This window comes from Oxyura jamaicensis, chromosome 2 (assembly GCF_011077185.1).
Source record: "Oxyura jamaicensis isolate SHBP4307 breed ruddy duck chromosome 2, BPBGC_Ojam_1.0, whole genome shotgun sequence".
Classification (NCBI taxonomy): Eukaryota; Metazoa; Chordata; class Aves; order Anseriformes; family Anatidae; genus Oxyura; species Oxyura jamaicensis.
The window spans coordinates 73894836-73909320 of record NC_048894.1 but is presented as its reverse complement, the minus strand read 5'-3'; the positions used below and the strand labels follow the sequence as shown (position 1 = coordinate 73909320).

General features: G+C 39.8%; 1 protein-coding gene across 7 annotated transcripts in view; it reads left to right on the top strand.

Annotated features, from left to right (window-relative positions):
• The window catches only part of LOC118163294 (cadherin-12), a 570217-nt gene that overhangs the window by 360628 nt on the left and 195104 nt on the right, over positions 1 to 14485 (top strand). The window lies entirely within an intron of this gene.

Here is a 14485-nt window from a genome sequence, read left to right as displayed (position 1 = left end):
TTCCCTTCCCTTCCCTTCCCTTCCCTTCCCTTCCCTTCCCTTCCCTTCCCTTCCCTTCCCTTCCCTTCCCTTCCCTTCCCTTCCCTTCCCTTCCCTTCCCTTCCCTTCCCTTCCCTTCCCTTCCCTTCCCTTCCCTTCCCTTCCCTTCCCTTCCCTTCCCTTCCCTTCCCTTCCCTTTTTCCTTTTTTTCCCATTAGCCCTGTTTGGTGGTCTTACAGTTCTCTGCCAGTTGACAGCAGTTCTGTGGCAAAGTTCTTCCTAGAGCTCATTCCCTCCTTTAAGCTTCACAAAACTGATTTTATAGAAGTGCTCCCAGCTTCTAGAAAGTGAAGTCCTTAATTTTAGCTTACAAATACATATAAAATTTAACTTAGTTTATAAATACATACAAAATTTTTCAAATGCTGATGGTTAGATGGAAGGAAGAAAGGAAGAAAGGAAAGGAAGGGAAAATTGGTTGTATGTGACATATTTCCTTTGCATCAAGTATGAGATCTGTTCAATCAATTCTTTCCATGAGTGAGAATATTTAATTGATCTACCTAAGCCTGGTGATTAAGGCATTTATAGAAATTGATGGGAAAGGAGTAAGATTCTTCTCAGAACTTACAAAAATATAATCACTAGCTTTGTCCTATTTGTGATATCTCAGTGGAGAGGCGGCAATGCTTATGATTTTATTTTTTTGGGGGGGATTGCTTATTAATTATAAGATACATCTATACACTTTGATTGTAAGCAAAATAACTTTTTTAAACCTTTCAAGCTGATTTTTTTTTTCTTTCTTATTTTCACTGGGGAACTGTACTACCTTTATCATCTTAATAAGTTCTTTGCAATTATGGGTAAACTAAGATACAGAGCAATGGGCCCAGCCCTAAATAATTTAGAGTACTGCGAATAAAACAGATGAAAACTAAGCTCTAAGTAAAATTCCATGGATTATTAACCCCGTATATTTTTGTAAAAATACATTTTTAAAATTTCACACAAAAGTGAATGCACTCTGTACAGGTTCTTAAAGATTTAGAAAAAATAATGTACTAATCAGATGAAGACCTTTTTAACTTTCCAAAGGTATAAAAATGAAAAATACTTTGTTTGAAGCAACAGAGCACAATTGAAACCAAGCTGCTCAGAAAATTACTTTAAAAAAAAAAAAAAAAAGTGTGTATATAAGAAAACGTACACTTCTTTAAAACTCATGTGATAACTCATTTATAAACTCATTTATAACATGCTTTTTGCCACATGCTCATGGTTCCTTTCTTAAATTCTTCTAAACCTGCATCTTAAATTTCAAATCTTCAAGTACATGGAATTTTATACATACAAAGCATAGTGTGTATGCCTTACTAGGCATAGTGTGTAGTGCTTACTACATTTTGCACTCTCCCCTTTCCTGCTGAGAGACTGTTAGTGCTGCAACACAGTGGGGTGGAATAATCCACCGTTCCAGGTGGATTGCTCACTTTTACTGTCACTTGATGTGCTAAAAATACCACATCTTGAAACTGAAGCATTCTGTGGCTCTGTCAGTTACTGGGTTGTTCCTGCTGGCCTTGTACAGCATTCAGTAGCAAAAGCTCTTAGTTCCTTGTGGGAGCTGTAAAGAAAAACCCTAACACAAAGATATTTTTAGAATTCTTTAACTTCTTATACACTTTTAAATCATCTGTGTACTTTTCAGACTGGCTAATTGTGGGATGTGATACACTGTCCTTTAGTTAAGGTGATCTGCACAAGTTACTCTTGGCTTCATCCAGAACTTCCGAAAGCACAAAGGAATACTTAAAAACTTTTTTAAAAACTACAAATGACATTTGTCCAAGAGCTCATTTGAACATCCAATAAAGTGAAATGTTAAAGGGAAGATTAAGAAAAAAGCCTAATCATGTCTGTAGATCATCTCCTTAAAAATGGGTTTATACTGCTGGTCTCTTTCATGGATACATTTTTACAGGTGCAAATTATTGTCCTTTACCCATAGAAATATGCCTTCATTTTGAGGAGATCCTTTCCAAATTCCTTCCAAAAATATTTCTGTATCTGTCTTTCTGCACATCCTTTTTATCTACAGAAACAGGATATGCCTTCATAGTTACACAAAAGTCTGATCTCTATTGAACAGGATTGATGGAAGCGAGTTAGAAAACATGATTACCAGTAGAAAATGAAAGAGTGGTAAGATAGTGCATCTGACATGAAAAATTGATTTTTATTTTATTTTTATTTTTTTATTTTTTTCAGATTGAAGCTGATTTTCAAACAGAGGTCAGAGTATCATAAGATTCTCCTTGAGCAGGTCTTTGATCTCACCTTGTGTGGTGTGTTTTGGTGTTCTTTGTGTAATGTATTTAAATATTTTTCTTGATGCTTGTTCTGTTTGAATAAACATATTTACCGAGTTTAGTATAAGGTTGCTGTGAGGTTAGGAGGTAATGCAAATTGTGAAGCTTCACGAGAAATAGAAGTTTACTGACCTGTGTTTAATAGACAAGAACAATGTCTTATTACAACAGAACCCAGTGATGGCTGTAGGACTTTTTATTTTTTATTTTTTAATGATAGGGATTCAATGTGAAATCATGCTTCTGGCATTTAATACGCTCTGTCCTGGTTTGCTTTTGCAAGGTCATTCAATGTCATTTTGGCTCCTCTTCTTCATGTCAGGGAGCAAGAACCCTAAGAATAATAGTCTTGACTAGTATTTTGACATTCTTCTGTTTCGAATTTCATAGCCTACACAGGAGCTCCAGGAATGTAAAATGAAAACCTCAAACATGTTGACTCACCAGCCACACAAGCATGTTATAAAATTATGCATTAGCTCACACTGATTAAAATTGGTCTCATCTAAACAAATTAAGGGGTCTGATCTCTCATCCATATGCATGGGTAATTCTCATTAATGCTAATACAGGGTATGTGGATACATGGATGGGAGAACAGATCTCTAAAGCTAAATGTTCAAGTTCAGTTTGGTTTGTTTTCTGCAACAACAACAAAACATTGTGGTAAGTGTTTCAATAATTTAGAGAAAGACCAAAGGGGATAAAGGTCAATAAGGTAACTTTTCTTGCACCTTACAGTGGTAAACAGACAAAACAGTATATCCTCTTTCTTGTAAGCTGGGAGGCAGGTAGTATTTTTTAGCTGCTATTGGCTTTTTACTGTATCTACGTAGAAATTCAGAATTATAAGCTTGTGTTCTGAGGCATAAGAAGACATTTGAGAAGTAAGGAAAACACCAAAAGCAAGCAGAGGAGTCCAGGAAGGCTGAGCGCTCCTCAAGAAGGAAATCTTAATGGCTCAGGAGCAGTCTGACCCAGTGTGCCCAAAGATGAGCTGGCATGGAAGAAGACTGGCCTGGCTGAACAGAAAGTTGTGGCTAGAGATTAGGAAAAGAAAAGAGGGTTTATGATCTTTGGAAAAGAGAGCAAGCCACTCAGAAGGATTATAAGGATGTTTTAAGGATGTGTAGGGACAAAATTAGAAAGGCCAAAGCTCATCTGGAGCTCATTCTGGCTACTGCTGTTAAAGACAACAGAAAATGTTTTATAAATACATTAACACAAAAAGGAGGACTAAGGAGAATCTCCGTCCTTTACTGGATGTGGGGGGGAAACCTAGTGACGAGAGATGAGGAAAAAGCTGAGGTGCTTAATACCTTCTTTGCCTCAGACCTTACCGGCAAGACTAGTTGTTATCTGGATACCCAGTTCCCTGAGCTGGCGGAAGGGCATGGGGAGCAGGATGTGGCCCTCACAATCCACGAGGAAATGGTTGGCGACCTGCTACTTAGATGTACGCAAGTCAATGGGGCCAGATGGGATCCACCCGAGGGTGCTGTGAGAACTGGCGGAAGAGCTGGCCAAGCCGCTTTCCATCATTTATCAGCAGTCCTGGCTATCAGGGGAGGTCCCAGTCAACTGGCAGCTAGCAAATGTGACGCCCATCTACAAGAAGGGCCGGAAGGTAGACCAGGGAAACTATAGGCCTGTTAGTTTGACCTCAGTGCCAGGGAAGCTCATGGAGCAGATTATCTTGAGTGTCATCACGCAGCACTTCCAGGGCAACCAGGCGATCAGGCCCTGTCAGCATGGGTTTATGAAAGGCAGGTCCTGCTTGACGAACCTGATCTCCTTCTATGACAAAGTGACGCGCTTGGTGGATGAGGAGAAGGCTGTGGATGTGGTCTACCTTGACTTCAGTAAGGATTCTGACATTGTTTCCTACAGCATTCTCCTCAAGAAACTGGCTACTCTTGGCTTGGACTGGCGTACACTTCGCTGGGTTAGAAACTGGCTGGGTAGCCAGGCCCAAAGAGTCGTGGTGACTGGAGTTAAATCCAGTTGGAGGCCGGTCACTAGTGGAGTCCCCCAGGGCTCAGTACTAGTGCTAGTTCTCTTTAATATGTTTATTGATGATCTGGATGAGGGGATCGAGTGTACCCTCAGTAAGGTTGCAGACGACACCAAGTTAGGTGCGTGTGTCGATCTGCTCGAGGGTAGGAAGGCTCTGCAGAAGGATCTGGATAGGCTGGACCGATGGGCTGAGGCCAACTGTATGAAGCTCAGCAAGGCCAAGCGCTGGGTCCTGCTCCTGGGGCACAACAACCCCAAGCCATGCTACAGGCTAGGAGATGAGTGGTTAGAAAGCTGCCTGGCAGAGAAGGACCTGAGAGTATTAGTTGGTAGTCAGCTGAATGAGCCAGCAGTGTGCTCAGGTGGCCAAGAAGGCCAACAGCATCCTGGCTTGCATAAGAAACCGTGTGGCCAGCAGGGCTAGGGAAGTGATTGTCCCCCTGTACTCAGCTCTGGTGAGGCCGCACCTTGAGTACTGTGTTCAGTTTTGGGCCCCTCACTACAAGAAGGACATGGAGGTGCTTGAGCGAGTCCAGAGAAGGGCAACGAAGCTGGTGAGGGGTCTGGAGAACAAGTCTTATGAGGAGCGCATGAGGAAGCTGGGCTTGTTCAGCCTGGAGAAGAGGAGGCTCAGGGGTGACCTTATCACACTCTACAGGTACCTGAAAGGAGGCTGTAGCGAGTTGATGGTGGTCTATTCTCCCACATGTGTGGTGACAGAACGAGGGGGAATGGGCTAAAGTTGTGTCAGGGGAGGTTTAGGTTGGATATTAGGAAGAACTTCTTTACTGAAAGGGTTGTTAGGCATTGGAATAGGCTGCCCAGGGAAGTGGTTGAGTCACCATCCCTGGAGGTCTTTAAAAGATGTTTAGATGTAGAGCTTATGGTTTACTGGAGGACTTGTTAGTGTTAGGTCAGAGGTTGGACAAGGTGATCTTGGAGGTCTGTTCCAACCTAGATGGTTCTGTGATTTTGTGATTCTGTGAAGTTTCACCCTCCCCAAACCTTGAAACATTGGTTTATATTGAATTGCTTAATGTCATTTTCATAATTTTGCAAACTATAAATATCCATTTACTGCATCTGAGCATGTGCCTGTGCTACAGCATATCAACAGTATTGTCATCAAAAGAACTTCTGTGATTTAGTTAATTTATATTCAGTTAAGTGTTCTCATAACACAGTTTGTCAAAACATTTTAAATATTTTTATAATACTGTGAAAATAGTGCCGTGCATATGTTATCAGACAATAGGAGCTTAATTAGAATTCCTAACAGCCCTAGCTACACTGGGATAGGGAAGGAGGTGCACAGTCTGGTGCCTCGAGGGAGTTTATTCTCCAGGTCTGGGATCTTTACAAAGAAGACCACTAGAAGAGGCTGGCCTGGACTGTCTGAATTGTAAAAGCTGGTAAGTAAGGATTGATTAATGAGCAATGAAGCATACCAATTGCAGATTTTTGGTGATCTTATTACCTGAATGGCTGTGTTAGGTACAGTGGAAAGCTTATTAAGCTTGGATTTGTTCTGAGTTACACACTCCTTGGTGGAAGGCTGCAAAAAATGACTACATGTCTCTCTGTTCTGCTTAGCATAAGGTGGATGGACTCTAGGTAAGGTACTGACTGCCTAAGCCTAGTATCCCAGTGGAAAACTGAACCATGATGGGAAATTAAAGAACTGATATTTTAGGTTAGCTGTCATGGGTGAGGTTATTGCAAGGACAGAACTAAACCACTCAGTGGCATATAATGTAAAATGTGTTTATTAAGTAAAATTGGATCTCTGTGCGTGGATGTTGTCCATGAGGGATTGTTGTTTTCACTGTTTTTTTCACTGTTCTTTCCAACCCAGTTGGTATAAGTCGCCAATGGCTGCTTTGGTCACATCATGCCAGGTCAGTTTCTTTTACCTTCTCTATAGAAGGCATCTGGCTTTTATTACCTGTGTTACTATCACCTTCTGATTTCCTATTGCCCGTGTGTTAGCTCAGTGCTAAGTTGTTAAGAATTCGTCTGTGCTTCTCTGTTTCTCTTCTGTGTCTACCTAATCATTAGAGCAGGGCAGAGAGCAGGGCACAATGGTGTAGACCAGAGCTTTGGGGTAAGACCCTCCATTACAATTATCAGCACTTGGTTTGTTTTCGTAGCACATAACACTGTCACATAATGAGTTCAGGCTGGGTAGGTATAGTCAAGGTCTCATTTCCTTTAGGGGTGCCTTCAGGTAGGCTTTACTGTTTGGCAATTACCATACCTTGGAAACATAACTCTGAACTTGACAATGAGAGAATGAGGCCTTTCATGAGTCTCTGATTAGAAAATACGTATGATAAAGTGATACTTCTTCACTTCCCTGCTTCCTTTAACTTAGCCTAGCTTGTAAGTTGAAAAGATATAATTTGTTATACAGCTTCACCAAGTCATCCAGCCAATTTTTGAAAGGTTTGATATCTTGAGTTCTTCAATAGAATTAAATTTAAGAACAGAGTTATTTTGTTTGCCTTGTATTGCTATACAAAGGGAACAAACTCCAATGGATTAACAAAAGTAATAACATTGTGTTTGCATAAAAACAGAGCCTTTAAAACATAGTTTTGTTCTGTATCATACTTTATTGTCAGTGGAGGAGGTCACTGTAGACCTTGATCACTTAAAAAAAAATAATGAAGTTAACACCTTTGTATGGTAACAGGTGAAGATTATGGACTTCAAGCATAGTCAGTAATTGCCTTGATAGTACATGAGCCAAAAAGGAATAGCAGTTCCTTTTCTACAGCAGCTTAGAATGTTTTCTGCCAACGAAAAGACAAAAAATGAATTCATGTATGAAATAGCCTTAAATAAGAAAAGACTATTTTTTTGCTTAATGTCTCTGAAAGTACAAGCAGAACAGACGTGTGGCATAAACAGATGCTTATTTTTTTTTTTTTTAAAATCAAACCTATGTAGTAAAGCATGACAAATGTTAACGTGGTATCACACTATGAAAATTACACACATCAGTACATTTTGATGAAAAAGTCCAATATAAAAATCCCTTTTGCATTTGGGTAATTTTTATTTAAACACACGTTATAGAAAAGATTTTTCTTGCTAACTGAAATGACTAAAGAAACTTTTAGCCAGTTACTCCTACAAATGTATTAGAAGACAACTCTATATACACAAACATAAGAGAAGTGGAACTCCTTAAATATTTCAGTGTTGTGGAAAGTGCTCAGATGAACACCAATGAAAACTGCATTTTTTGTGGTATGTATTCATTGCACGTGTCATTGTTGTGGGTTAGAACACAAATTTTTAAAGCAGTTCAAGGTACCAGGAGCTAGAATGAGACAGATAAAAAGAAGTGACAGGGTATTGTTGTATGAATACAAGCTCAGCCAGTCACTGGGTTTTGAGGCAGAGGAAAAAAACTGACAAAGTAATTAAAGCATAAGAATTAAAAAGAAGAGGAATAATTTAAGACAAAGAAGAGACTTGAGATAGTTCATTTTGCTTTGTGTGTAAGGGATTGTTTGTGCTGCAGAACCTTCAGGCATGGGACGTGTCTGCTCCTGCCCTGGGGACATCTCAGGAGCATTTCTTCTGATTAAACGTATGTGCTGGGCTGATGGGATGTCAGCATCTTCCTACACTTCCTACTTTAGGGATGGTTTTAGCTAGTTCCCAGTCTGTGCAAATGTATTTCTGAAGGCAGCTTCTGCAGATTTCCATTTATGCTTACAGAAAGTCTATGGTGGAGCTAGTTTTCCCTGTGAATTAGAAGGCAGATGAGAGTTAAAGCTAAGTTAAACTATAAAGACACATATGAGTCCTTTCTCTGCTACCTTGTTTGGGGAAAAAAAAAATAAAAATAAAAAATACTACTCTCCATGTTTTTGGAGGATAACATTTTTTCCTTTCTATTATATAGTCTCTTTCATGGATTCTAATTTTGTTCATGAACAATTGACTATATACATAGAAAACTGTCTTCTATTAGTAATTTAAGTCAGGCAAAACTGTGAATGTGCTGTATGTTCTGGAGAAATATGATTCACATCCAATTACTCATATAATTTATTAAAATTACATCCCTTAATCTTATCTCTGAAAACAAATAAAACAAATATGCATGCTTCATTAATTGACCAAAAGAATTCTGTGACAAAAATGTGGCTTTTGCAATTTTCCTTTAATAAGGAGAAAACAAGGACAAACAAAAGCAGAATAAGAGAGGTTCATGTGGGAGATTGTAAGTTGATATTTTGAGATAGAACAGGAGTTTTGCATTGTTGTTCGGTGCTGGCACATCTAAGCATTTGTACAGGTACAAGAAAAACATGCTGCTAACAAGATGAGTTACAGAATGTTTTTTAGTCATTCCTATGCATCCATAGTAATGTTATTTTTCTGTTATCTAAGGGATATAAATAGGAGAACAGTAAGAGAAAACAACTGAGGGGTGGCAATTGTTGAAGCTGACATCACTGAAAATGAAAAATTCAAGAATCTAACATTTATGGTTGGTTGTGTTAAAATGGAGGTGGATTATTTAGTTAGATTTAAAGATGTGACAGGCTTAAAAATTTGTTATACTTTTAAATGAGACCCTTAGGAAGACAGGAGAGAGGGTTTTAGAGTTTTTTGTTTGTTTTTATGGACAGTATATTGTGTATTTTTTTAGATTCACTGAAAATTATATCACTTCCTAATCTTACACTAATGCTTAAATTGCCATTCTGCAATCAGATTCATCAACCCCTTCTGCTCACACAAAAGCAGATAAGCTTTAGCCTTCCTATAGGTAGTACAAAAAATATGTTCATATAAATTTCATTTGTGGAATTACGGCTTTTTGTTGCAATATTTTTAAAGATGTCATCTTCTTTTACTGTTAGTCTGCATTTTTCCTCAAAGTAATATTTAGTCAGACAAAGCAATTTTTTTCATAGATACAGTTAAGGTTATAGATGTTCATTAGCAGCTGAATTTCCTGCTACTTCATAGAGCTTTTTAAAATATAGGGTTATTCTTCTTTGGACATTACTCCATTTGCACTTTTTATTAGAAAGAAATACTGCAAAAATAGCACTGAACAGGGTAATTTAGCTTGTGATTGGCATATGGTGTAGGAGCCAAGATATCTTTCTTTTCATAAGTCTAAACGGGACTTCATTTTGAGTATGTCATTTTTAATACCCAGTTTTCTCTAAGAGATATAATTTGGACTGCCTACACTTAAATACTTAAACATTTACAAGTTACATAGTTGATCTTTTTATTCTTTAGTATCTCATACAAAAAAGGTGGACAAGATAACTTCTGTATACCAGAATGCCCTACAAAGTTTCAAAGGAAATGTGAGGTCCTCAGATGAAGTTCAAAGCTGTATTATGATATGATGAACAAGAATTAAGGAAAAGAGGTAACACAAAACCTTCACAATAATATTATGGGTCATTGCTTAACTTGAAATTAGGTTTGTAATTGGCTCTGTGATTCAGATGGCTAAATTCTTGCACTGATTTCACCTGCTTAGAAGGGTGATCAGTAAAAAGGAGGAATTGGTGCATGTCTGAAAATTTCTACCTACATAGGAATTTTCTTGAGTGTTTTCCCTACTTTCAGTAAGAGAGAGAGAAGAAAATGTGTTTTAGTTCTTACTAACTGTTGGATTGTTTTCGTTCCTGAGAAAGTGCAATAACTGTAGCTTTTTAATTTGTTGGGATTGGTCTGATATGATAGATTTTCTGACTAATTTGAAGTACTGTGATGTTTGAAGGATATTTTTAACAATTCTTTATGGGCTAAGCTAAACTGTATGACAAGTCAGGAGTCCACCGGCAGTATGGTGCGTTGTGGTCTCACATATATCAGACAGGAATGGAGACCAGGCATTTGAAAAGTAAAGCAGGATTCCAGAATAGTATTGTGGTGGAACCAGTGGAAATCTACTCATTTTGGTGAAGATAAATTTATTATTTATTTATTTTTTTTTTTGAAGGACTAGGAATGCATGAAGCTCCCTCAAACTCTCGCTGCAGGCCTCATTTGAGGCTGATAGTAGGCATTTGCTTGAAGTGATTTCATTGGATTTCCACCCCTTGGCCTGGAGTCAGCACAAGCCCTTTGTTGTCACAGCACTGGCTCCAAAACCAGGCCTGTAGTCAAGGCACTGGAAACTTGGGGTCCTTCCTTGTAGGCTCGCTCTCCCCAGGCATGAGGCAGAATGGCCAAATGGCCTTTCCTGTTCTGCTCGGAGCTTGACACACTGGTGCTCCAGGAGGGGGATCTCTCCTTCACTCCCTTCTTTTGCTCCCTATTGGCTTTCTCTTTTTTTTTTTTTTTTTTTTTTTAATATGATCCCCAGGTCCTCACTCCTTTCTAGGTATGCTGAGGCTTAATTTGCTTTACCTTTACCAGTTTTTGTATATCTAAAATACAGAAACCTTGTTTTCAATTCTACATAATTGAATATTGCCACATTAAACTTTTGTTTCTTTGCTTTAACTGCAGCTGCCTTAGTGCCTAGGCAGAGAGATTTCATAGTCTTCGTAGATTTTAATATGTGAGCAACTATGTGCAGAGAATCGGATCTCTTGGCTGTGCATGTGATGGACTCATCTGTCTACTGTTCATTTCTAAAGCTGCCTTTTACAGGTACAGCAAAAAACAAGCAAACAGAGATTTGGACAGGGAAGAGTGGTGAGAGAGAGCAGCCCTTCTCCCTGGCAGGATGGCCCTTCTCCCCTCACAGGGACAGGACACTGGGCTCAAAAGCCGCAGGGTGACTGGTGTCAGCCCTCTATCCAGGCCTGCTGTGCCCTGATCATCCGTGGCTGCTGCCACCACACAGGTCTTGGCTTGTCCTTAATGGGAACAAAGCTGTGGCAAGCCAGTGTTTTCAGAGCAGCACCCTGCTGCCCCGCTGTGCCCCACTGCACCAGCCTGCTGCTAAAGGCTTGTGCACGTTCATGGGGATACTCACCTGCTTGAGGCTGGGCCTGGGACATGAGCATTTGGCTTAACCAGAGACGTAGCATATTGATTGATATCTGTTTGTCATACCTGCATTCTTCAAAGCACTCTGTCACTTTCAGTTTATTAATTCATTATTGTAAGCCTGTACCAGTGATCCAAATATCCCTTGTACCTCATTTTTCAGTGACAGAAGCATGTGTCTGAAGCACAGTTACATTAAGAAGGGCCAGTTTGTTGTGACATAGATGCCATAGATCAAAGCTGAGGTTTCACTGCAAATCTGGGGGAAATTAAATTTTGAATGACTTATAGCTCTATTTTCAGCTCCAAATACTCCAGCAGGCTTTCAAGTAAGATTGTTACAATATTCATATAGCCAAATGGTTGTATAATACAAAAGCACAAATCTAATCCATTTTCTTATTTATTTTTTAAAATGTCATTTCAATTTCAGATGTTTACTGAAAACTGAGAGGTTTTGTTTGTTTGTTTTGTAATAAACAATAGAAAAAGACACAAAAACCTTTGGTTAAAAGCAGAGGCTGTTGCACCAACAAAGCTTGGTACTGAGGGGAGGTAAATTATTTGAATGGTACATTCTGTTACAGAAAAAATATATGCTAGTTTGCTGAAACTTTGTAAAATGAGTACTGGTAATTAATTAGCTTTAGATAATATTGCTGGACTACTCCAATGTACACAGTATAATTCATCAAAAGAGTTAGATACTATGGAAATGCCAAGTTAAAAATAGTTATGAAGCATAATTATAGAAGAGGTGAAGACTTGTTTGACAGTGTACAAAGAAAATCTGTTATAAAGGAGAAAAAACATAGAGTGGAAAAAATAAGAAAAGTATCAAAATGTTTTTGTGCTTAACTTTTTCAGGGAGAGACTATTGTAATATTATATATTATTTGAAAGTGTGTCTCATGACACTTTTTTAGTGATGCTAAGGTGAAAGATTTGAATTCTTAATACTGATTTCCACATTTCTCCATTGGTTAGTGCTGTCTGAATTGTTTTTTGTGTTGAGTCTTTTTCTGTGCATTAATGAAGTTTTATCTCTTTCTCAGAAAGTTCTTTCAGGATACATTGAAGAGTAGGTGTTCCACCAGGGCAGCATTTTCTGATGAAAGAACTTCACTAGTTATGAGCACTTTTCTTAGCAGTAATGACAATATTGATACAGAAATATGTGTCAGGTACAGAGATCCATGGCTCAGAGAAGAATGAATGATGGTTGACTTCAGGTTTTAAGACTAGCTAGACAGTTACCCGTTGTTTTTATGAGTGAGCTGTATACCACCAGAAAGAGCAGTCACAATTAGTCTGCTCGTTATGGCTTTTTCTCCCGTCTTCTTTCATCATCTTGCCTCTCACATGACTAAAGGTATGTCTGACATGTGGAAGGTTCACATTCAGTTCAGTGATGGCATCCCATGTGTGTAATTACATCATTTTATATTGTGCCTTTTTTTTGCATTCAGTCATGTAAGTATATAAGTCATCTGTAGTATGCGCTAGATACATCATGTGAGGAACAGGGCAACATAGTTTTTGGTCTTACAATGTGTGATGGTTTCGCTCGGGTGGGTGACCGAGCTCCACCACAACCGCTCTCTCACTCCCCCTCCTCAAAGAGGAACGGGGAGAAAATACGATGAAAGGGGCTCAAGGGTTGAGATAAGGACAAGGAGATCGCGCAGTAATTATTGTGATGGGCAAAACAGACTCAGCATAGGGAGATAGTAAGATTTATTGCCTATTACGAACGAGCTAGAGAAGTGAGAAAGAAAGGAAAGAAACCAAAAGCACCTTCCCCCCCCCCATCCACCCTCTTCCACCTCCTCCCCCCGAGCGGCGCAGGGGAACAGGGGAATGGGGGCTATGGTCAGTCTATAGAAATTCTTCTCTGCCACTCCTTCTCGGTCACTCTCATCCCCTGTGCTGTGGGGTCCCTCCCACAGGATGCAGTCCTTGCTGAACTGATCCGGCGTGGGCTTCCCACAGGCAGCAGCTCTTCAAGAACTGCTCCAGATATGGGTCCGTACCACGGGGTCCATCCCTCGGGAGCACACTGCTCCAACCTGGGTCCCCCACGGGCAGCAGCTCCTGCCAGGTCACCTGCTCCTGCGTGGTCTCCTCTCCACGGGCTGCAGGTCCGGCCCGGAATCTGCTCCGGCAGGGGTCTTCCACAGGCCACAGTCTCCGTCGGTGCAGGGCCACCTGCTCCACCGTGGTCTCCTCCCCAGGCTGCAGCGTGGAACCCTGCTCCACCGTGATACTCCATGGGCTGCAGGGGGACATCCTGCTTCACCGTGGTCCTCACCACAGGCCGCAGGGGACTTCTGCTCTGGCGCCTGGAGCACCTCTCCCCCTCCTTCTTCGCTGACCTTGGTGCCTGCAAGGCTGTTCCTCACTCCTCTCACTCTCCCAGCTGCTGTGTGGCGCAGTGTGTTTTTTTTTCCTGTCTTAAATATGCTCTCACAGAGGTGCAAACAACATCACTTATTGGCTCAGTTCCGGTCGGCAGTGGGGCCCTTACCAAACATGGGGCAGCTTCTAGATCCTTCTCACAGAAGCCACCCCTATGGCCCCTGCTACCAAAACCTTGCCACATAAACCCACTACACAATGTTAGTCTACTGGTCTAAGTAAAAGATCAGGAAATATGTTCTTGAGTATTAGCATAAGAGGCAGCGTGGCTTCTTTAGCCATATGAAGGTCTGCATAGAATTTTGCACATGAATCTAATATCAATGATGGGGAAACATCACAAGACATGAAAAAAATGTATGAAAGAATAATCCAGCCAGGGACTGCATAGTTAAGTAGCGTACATCAAGTAAATCATGCACCTTCAATTGAAATTTGGATGTCCTTATTTTATCTACATATAATTAAATCCAGAGTTGCTTCTTTTTTTTCTCTTTTTTATTTTTATTTTTTTCTTTTTTTCTTTCTTTTTTTTTCTTTTGCAATGTTACCTTTGTACTAATGTACACTCATAAACATTTTCAAGTATAGTCTAGCTGGTTATAAATCATCTGATTTATGATCTGTAACTTTACGGACTGATAAAAAACTAGGTCACTTTTCAATATGTATAGCACTGTGTGCAAAACAGAAAAAAAAAAAAAAAAAAA